The sequence below is a fragment of the Sardina pilchardus genome, chromosome 21 (assembly GCF_963854185.1).
Source record: "Sardina pilchardus chromosome 21, fSarPil1.1, whole genome shotgun sequence".
Lineage (NCBI taxonomy): Eukaryota > Metazoa > Chordata > Actinopteri > Clupeiformes > Clupeidae > Sardina > Sardina pilchardus.
In genome coordinates, this window is record NC_085014.1 from 23,842,703 (window position 1) to 23,852,040 (window position 9,338).

General features: G+C 40.2%; 1 long non-coding RNA gene across 1 annotated transcript; it reads right to left on the minus strand.

Moving 5' to 3' along the window:
* Positions 1-4,527: 4,527 nt before the first annotated feature.
* LOC134069123 (uncharacterized) lies at positions 4,528-9,011 on the minus strand. Its single transcript, XR_009936773.1, has 3 exons — positions 8,896-9,011; positions 5,064-5,200; positions 4,528-4,925 (listed from the first exon to the last, which is right to left on the minus strand). It is a non-coding gene; the product is annotated as an uncharacterized LOC134069123 (long non-coding RNA).
* Between the last annotated feature and the right edge of the window lie 327 nt (positions 9,012-9,338).

Below are 9,338 nucleotides of genomic sequence, written 5' to 3' on the forward strand. Positions count from 1 at the left end.
TGTGTGTGCGCGTGTGTGTGTGTGTGTGTGTGTGTGTGTGTGTGTGTGTGTGTGTGTGTGTGTGTGTGTGTGTATGCAAATAGTGAGGTTGTGAGCATGTGTGTGTCACTATCCCTGTTCAAAGGAGTTGTCAGATCGGAGTCATGTGCACTAGCTTAGTGGGAGGAACTACCAATGAGAATGATCTCTGTGCCCCAGCAATAAAAATTGTGTGTGTGTGTGTGTGTATGTGTGTGTGTGTGTGTGTGTGTGTGTGTGTGTGTGTGTGTGTGCATGTGGGGCTGTCTGAGCGTGTGTGTGCATCTGTGTCTAACTATATGGTGCACGTAGCTGAAAAAGCATCCACAAGTCAAGGAGAGAATTCCCTGGCTCCAGTTACGCGATACGGTCAACTGGCATTCTGCACCACACACACACACACACACACAACCAAATACACGTTTTTTCTCTATCTATCACTCACACACACTCTCTCTCTCTCACACACACACATACACTGTTTTCTCTATCTGTCTCACACACACACTCTCTCTCTCTCACACACACACACACACACACACACACACACACACACTCACATACACACAGACACACACACACACACACACACACACACACACACACACACACACACACACACACACACACACACACACACACTGTTTTCTCTATCTATCTCACACACACACTTCATCATGTATGGGTGCTCTGTCAGCTGACCTACCTGCATTTAAGCAATGACCTTCTTTGCTCTGCAATCTACATTCTGTGACGAATTACAACAAGTATGGATTGGATATATGGAGGCTTTTTGAATGCTTATAAGTAGGGATAGGAGTATGGTGAATATCAATGGAAAAAAACAATCACATGGGTGGATAAAAAGATGCATCGTTCTGCTTAATTTACTTTTGCTTTGAATGCCAGACAGACCAATGTGCACGTGAAGGGCTTTTCAATGCAACCCATTCATATCCCAGAGACACTGATCAGTAGTTTAAGGGATTCCCCAGTGCCCAGCAGCTTACTGCACTGCAAGGAAGTCATTTGCTGGAAGTCATCTGCTGAAGGAAAAAAGTCGTAGTGGTGGTATATAAAACAATTATCACATGATAATCACAATAATCATGATATCCTTTTATAACAGTTATGGAAATAGCCTACACTGCAGCTCTCTTGTGAGTTGGTGTACTTTAGCCTTTGGCCTCTGTCTGGGAAGGAGGAGGGAGACAGCTGAGGATGACCTCTGTTATTCTACTGAAGTAGTTAATGTTTGACCTCCATCTGTTCTCTACACTAATAAATCAGTGAGTCAGAGAGGGAGCAAGAGCCAAAGGCTGGATGAATAAAGTTCTGTGCTAGTAGGCTATTTCTTGAATTTCCCCTTGGGGATCAATAAAGTATCTATCTATCTATCTATCTATCTATGGAACGGAGGGTATTGCAGCATACAAATATGATTTGCCATCACAATAAATCTGTCAGGATAATTCATGATAAAATATAGTGTGGAAGTTAATGATTACATGTTATGAGAGTGTTTCTGTGTAAAAGTAACCTGTGTTGTGTTAACGTTTGTTTTTTCACTGATCAGTGCTTTGATTTGAAGTAATCCCACTCTAAAATTATTTTTGTCTGATAGGGAGCAAAGCCCCCCAAGGACATGATCCTACAGTAGGTCCAGGCGTAGTTAGGTAATCACCACATCTGTAGATATAGGCTACCTAGATCCCATGTGCCACCCAGTGCAATACTCCCTCAAGTGGTTTAAATAAGTAATAGCTAAATAAGTCTTACTAAAAGCCGGATATACAGTAAATGGCTCATACAATCAACATCGATGACCAACTACTGTATGCTTAGTGGTCTACTTCTTCATCAATGCTCTTATCAACTTCTTAGCAATTTTCTGTGTGGAAAACGGTAGTTTTGCTTTGGTTTTCGTCACATCTTGTTGTTTGAAAACAGTGTAGAATTGAATTAGGCCTAAGAGAAGAGAAATTGATAACCTGTTGCTATTTTTTCATTTGCTGTGTTCCTCCCTTATTACAGTAACACAATGCATTTTTTTAAATCTTTTTTTCTGTGGATTCTAGAGAAGCCTGGACAGTCCATTACTTGATCCCTGCATGTTCAGATTAATAGAGGCATACAGTAGATTCAGCATTGAGGATCAGCCAATTGTGACCACCATGAACATGAGATCTGACCAGCCCCTTGTGGAGATTGGCATTGGGACCGGGTTAGTCTAAAAGGCAGGTGTCCTCTCATATCAACAGCCTGCACAGAAGACGCGCTACATCTCACCATCACAACACACCACCAACACCACACTTGCCTCTGGAAGGACATGCTACATGTCGCCATCAGATTGCACATTTGTGTGTTCCGAAGAGCAGCAGCTACACCTGAACAGCTTGTCCTTGTCCATGGAAATGGCGCACAAAATTGAAATTCAACAGTGGTCTAGTCATTCACACAGTCACCCCCTTGCTGCTTATCAAAGATGGTTAAAGCGGAACAAGATAGGCTACTATAGATGAAGGAAGATGTTCACTTCCAGGAACATTGTCCTCTTATTTTCTGTGAACTCAGTCTTAAGTCAATTTAACACCAGATTTCCCCTTTAAACAATAAAAGGGCACAAAATATGTTCAAGATTTTATAATGAGTACCCAAAACAAGATAACACATCAGTCCAAAATTGGTCTGGATCCAATTGATGGATCTGGTGCCTTCCATTTGCCAGCCACCATGGAACCTACCTTTGGAAAAATTATGAATGGTTGTCAATGGCAAAAGATAAATATTTTTTTTGGTCCCGATCGACTTGTGTCTTGAATTACCCATAATGATGTTTGTCAATTTAAAAGACAAATTTTCATGTAAAGATACTTGAAGTCTACTATGTAACTATTGAATTACAACATTGTAAAAGATCGTAATTCCAACAAAAAAAAAAACAAAGATCACAGGGCGCTCCGCTTTAGAATCTTTGACGTTAGCCCATTTACAACCATACCAGCAACAGGTCTTCCTCGCACTTCCCTTCCCGATGAAAATACCACGAGTCAGTGACTGAAACACATCAGGTAAGGTGTATCCGTCCATAGCTGGCAGCAAGATGTAACCGTTAGCTAGTATAACAGCTATAGTTGTTGTGTTTCATGTGGTTTTGCACATGCTCTTAATTTAGTGGTTAAAAAGAGCCTGGATGCAACTCCTTGCCTAGCCCTAGCAGATAATACGATCAAGAGCAAGGCAGATGGTGACATACACTATATATTGTTCCAACATGACTGTGCACCAGTGCATAAAGCAAGGTTCATAAAGACATGGATGACAGAGTTTGGTGTGGATGAACTGGCCTGCACAGAATCCTGACCTCAACCCAATAGAACCCCTTTGGGATGAATTAGACTGGATACTGAGAGCCAATCTCCTCGTCCAACATCAGAGTGAATGCTACAGTGGAGGTACAGTGGAAAGATCTGAAGACCCACTGGTGTACTGGATAAATCACAAAAATGTGTAAGCCACCTTTTTATAGGCCTACTGGCACGCCGGCGTCATCCATTCCCTCTGAACAAATTTTCAAAATGTGGAGAGGTTGTGAGCAAACAAAGAACAGTCCAAAAAGTGTGGAAAAAATCATGTTCCTTAAGAAATATATTTGAGTATTCCCTCTCCCATGCACCCTGGCTATAATTACAGAAGCACACCCAACTTGTGCCATATTTTCCCCACACATTCTCTGTTTCCCCAAGCATTCTCTACCCAATAACACAATACACAAGTTCATCAATTTTTATTTCTAGTCTAAATTAAATAATCTACTGATTTATTTCACTAGTGTTAAAGCCTCCTGTTACTGTAACTATCGAGGGATAATTTAGATGCAGCCATGGCTGTTCACCAGGAGAGGTCGCTGTTACTGAAGCTTTGAGTAATGAGCCCATTTACGAAATTCTACTGTAAGTGTTTCAGTCAGAGATTGTTAAGGTGGAGCAAGATACTTCATCAGAAGCCACTTCTGGGAATCTGGAGAACACAAGGGGTGTCAAAATCACCCGTTATGTCGAGTATCATTGAAGTCTATGGTCTCAGCTTTGCCCATCACTACTGTACCCATTTTAAGCAGGCTCCTGAATATGCTTCTCCCGTTCACACACGCGTCATAGGTAAACATCTTAAATTGGTGCACATTTTAGATTGGCCTTTTATTGTGGTCAGCCTAAGGCACACCTGTGCAAATATCATGCTGTCTTATCAGCATCTTAATATGATACACCTGTGGGGTGGATGGATTATCTCGGCAAAGGAGAAGTGCTCACTAACATGCAGATTAAGACAGATTTGTGAACAATATTTGAGAAAAATGGGTCTTTTGTGCATATAGATCGTTATGCTACTCTTTTGACACTTTGGCGTTGTAGAAACATTCTGTCTGCTTACAATAAACATCCTGTCTCAGCCATCTCCTTTGGCTGAGACCAAGAGACAAAACAATGGAAAACATTAAAATTCTTGAAAGGTGAGTGTCTTTATTATGACTTTATGAATGAGACAGTAATGTTCCCCCTCTATAAAGGCAAAAACCATAATCAAGATTATTTTGGTCAATATTGAGATTACTATTATTTAACACAATTTTGGAAACATCATCAATTTTCTAAATGTAAAAAATGAACCGTGAATTAAATTACATTCTGATTCAGCTGGAAAACAAATAAAAAGATCATGTGCATTTCTGTAAAACAAAGTGATTGTCATTTTCCTAATCGATGGAGTTCATAATTGATGATGAATTGATTAATCTGAATATATATATTCTCTGTTGACTGTGTTGTCTGTGTTGTCCGATGACTGCTTCTCTGGTCACCTCTCCTTCTTGTACCCATTAGCTGGGTGAGGTGGTGACGGAGCTTCAAAATAAAGCAGAGACATCACATGAGAGGCTTTGGAGTAACATTACAAATTAGTACACTAAGTGGTGAGATATTAACATTAACTTCAACTTGGACATAGGTCAATAAAGGCCCATTAACAACTGTAAAACTTACTTTTATATTTCTCATATACAATCATTAGAACTCCAACAACGACTAGCATTAATGTAACTGCGTGTAGGACGTCAACTGAAGCAAAGAGATTTCCAGCTTCGATCACAACCCCAGCTATGGCTATCTTCATTCCACTTCTGAAAAAATTGAAGACACATGTGAATTGTTGAAGCTTGCTTGATTCGTTATGTATTTGTTTATTTGGCTGATGCCTTTGTCCCCCTGGGTCTGAAGATTTCAGTTATAATAGGCTAACAGTTCATCCCTAAATAGATGTTCAAAATTCCCTCTGTAAAATGTGCTACCCATTATATTAGAGAAGGAAAAAGGCCGCACTTTGCATACAAAATTGTGCAATATACAGTACATGTTTTGTATGCAAAGTGCAGCCATTTTTCTACTTTTTTCTACTTTGATATCATTCATACCTTTGAATGTATAATTTGTTGAAAATGAAAAAGCGAACATGAGGTTTTGTAATCGCAGGTACCTCTGGCTGACATGGTCAAAACCACTAAATTGGAAGTGTGATCATTATGACACCCTCTGATGAATGCCAGGTTTGGTGGAATTTCGTTCATGGGGGGCCATACAATAAATTAATTTATGCGTACACCGTACATACAGTATAGTGACTGTACAGTGTACATCAACGGGCCTGTAGATGGCCGGACACAGTCTTCTGTGAATAGGATGTGGATGTGAATAGGCTTGGGATGACCTTTTTATGTTGGCCTCCAGGGGCCATGTTAACCCATCCTATATCCACTCTCATTTATTACACCGCTCTTCAGAGTCCTGCACAGAGTTCCATTCACATAAATGGGCCTTCCCAACGTTCGGAGGTCTGATATTTCTCGATAACAGACCGTTGCTAAGTATAACAGACCACTGTCAAGGAGAATGGGTTTTGTGCTTCTTATTCAAGTCTTTCATATCAATCCGCAACAAATACGTTTGCTTACTGCAATGGAATTTCATTGAAAGTGAAACTCAGCTAGTAAGACGTTGCCATGAAACACCTGAAACTGTCAAGTTCTATCTGTGTGGCGAACTATTTATTTTGTTAGTGGAACCACGAAACGGTAACCAAGTCATTGCTAAAGACACATTGTGTTAAGTTTCTTTTCTCGTTTTGGCAAGTAGCCGTATAATAAGCGGGATAATGTATAACGCCCGGTCGGGTGAAACAAGATCCAGTTCGCCCTGTCGGAACCTGTTTACCAATAATGACTGGCATTCTAAACATTATCCCTTACTTAACACTTGGAGGTCCGGGGCCTTTTCAGGCACTTTGAGGCAGTCAGCTATACCTTGAGATTTTTACGTTTTTCATCTAACTAAAAACATCTATGCAAAAGTGATATGGTTATATTCTAAAGGTCCTCCACAATAATTATATGAAAGTAAAGTGGATGTAATGAAATTACTTTTTTATTATAATTTAGTGTAAACACAACTATTTCAAAAACTATTTTCAAAGCTCAAAGGTCAAAGGAAAAAAACACACTATAAATATATTGAGCTAAGACTTTGACGTTTGAACCTTGAAACCAATGGTGTTGCTCCATATAAGTAAAAAGAACAATAAAAAATGTTATGTAGTTTTACTACAAATTGGAAAGAAGGCAGACTTAAATGTGTCACTTAAAGGGATAGTTCGGGTTTTAAGACACGAAGTTATATGGGTTCCCCGTCAGCAACGTTGTGCATCAGCACTGACTTACCCCGCAACAGCGTCCTGTGAGCCGAGATCCAGCCGGTTTTTGATGCTGAAGAAAGTAGTCCGGCAAGTTTCTGGGGTCACGAAAGTAAAGTGTTTTTCTTCTCAAACCCATATGCGTTCAAAAGAGTGATATATTTGCACCACAAAAACGTTGTCCAGGAAAAATTCAAACCTCGTTATCACTTACTTATTTTTCGCGATTCCTATCACTGCGCGCTACTGACAGCTGGACAACGTTTTTGTGGTGCAAATATATCACTCTGTTGAACGCATATGGTTTTGAGAAGAAAAACACTTTACTTTCGTGACCCCAGAAACGTGCTGAAGAAAATAGTCCGGCATCAAAAACGATCAAAAACCGGCTGGATCTCGGCTCACAGGACGCTGTCGGGGGGTAAGTCAGTGCTGAGGCACAACGTTGCTGACAGGGAACCCATATAACTTCGTGTCTTAAAACCCGAACTATCCCTTTAATGAGTGTCTTTCAAATGCAAATTAAGTTGAATTTTGAATGGCATTTTGAATGGGCCTGCTGCAGGTGAGAGGACTGAAATCCTAGGATTTTCTTTAATTGCTTTTACAAAGTATCATTGATACATTCACTTTTAAAACATATATATTTGGAAACTAGTTGATAAAGGTTTCTAATGGTGTCACTTATATGTTTCTAGGACAAGAAATAGCAGAGATTGAGATGTGTGTTTGGAACAGTTTTTCAAATCCCCAGGGGGGGAGAGAGACTCCAGAGGGTTAATGTATGGCGCCAGCTAGTTAAAAATGAAAAAGCAAAAACGAGGCGTTGTAATCACTAGTATCTTTGGCTGACACGTTCAAAACTGAAGTGGAGGATCACTATGACACCCTCTGAATGTATGCCAAGTTTCATAATTCTGTTCATGGGGGACAGTACAGTATATTAATATAAAGATACATATTAATATTGTAACACACACATAAAGACACACATAAAGATACATGCACACACATGCAAGCACACACACACACACACACACACACACTCAGTCATAAACACAGACACGCACGCATGCATGCACATACACTTACATACACATATGCATGCATGCACACATATAGGCACGCACGCAGAGACTCACACGCACATACAGTACACACATGCAGGCACGCACGCACACACATAAACACAAACACGTACACACCACACCCACATGCACGCACGCACACACACACACACACACACACACACACACACACACACATAAACGCGTGTGCACACACACACCATTAACCCCACCCACACACTCAAAAGAAAATACACACATGCACACACACATAAAACACACACAAAGGGTAAATTATTTTACCCTTTACCTTTTGACCACGCCTGGTGAAGGCCTAGATGGCTGAAACCGGTTTGCGTTTTTTACTTTGGGCTACCCCATGAATCAGTAAAGGGTTTTTAAACTATAGCCTACATTCCTTGACTCAAAGGAGAGTGCCTTATATTTTATGGAAGCTGCCTTAATGGGAAAACTCCAAGTGCACCCCTGGACATAAGACAATTAGAGCACTCGGTAACCCCTTTGCAGTGTTTTATCTTTGTACTTTGACATGAATGCTAAGCATCCTTTGTTATACTGTATATGACATTTTATCAATGTTCACCTGTGTTTCCTAAAACATCACAGGCAGGTGCCCTCTCTCCCAATCATTTACATGTTGAGAGAGAGGGCACATCTCATCTCTGCTGTAACATCCAGTTGAGAGCGGTATTTTCCCCCAAATATCCTAACAATCTAATTTGCTTCCAGAAAAGTGTAACCACCGCACACTGGTCGACTTGGATTTGCTGATTTATTATTTTATTTTTGTGAACAATGCGATTCACCATCGCTTCATCAGGTTCACTCTTAACATTCACATGTCACGACAGGCTAATTTGCTTGTTTGACTAACTTGTCTGGTTGCTTTGCTATTTTTAATAGCCTACTTGAGAAACAATGGCTTAATGTACAGTACGTTTTTTGCCCTGGACTCTCATTGCAACAAATCCAGGTTTTGTCCTATATAAAATATTATAATCAAGTAGCCTTCAGAACATCAGTTACAAAATGTATTTCTACTTACATCTGTAAGGCAGGCATCTTTTCAGGTTTTCGGGTGCTGCCGTTGTTCCTGGATGTTTACTTTCGGTGTCATTTCCTGTAAAAGGGAACGTGTGAAGTGATGTGCACATTACAGGAAATAGCACAAATGTAGAACAGCCAGGCAGCTGCAGTGCTATACTATGGGGGCGTGATTTTAAATATGTGTAGCTGCCTGGCTGCTCTAGCTTTCGGCAAAGATAGGCAAAAACAACATGTATTTTAAAATGACATTTAAATGTAAACTATAAACTACAAAATGCATCAGTACACTGACTCTGTTGATTGAGTGGACAGTGTTGAGAGCAACAATTTTTCTCTGCTTACGAGACATGTTATTACTTGCAAACAGTCAACAGATAAATATGCGGACTTGCCTGTTAAATCTCATAGCCTAAGCTGTATCAGAGAAGCACTGAAAAATCA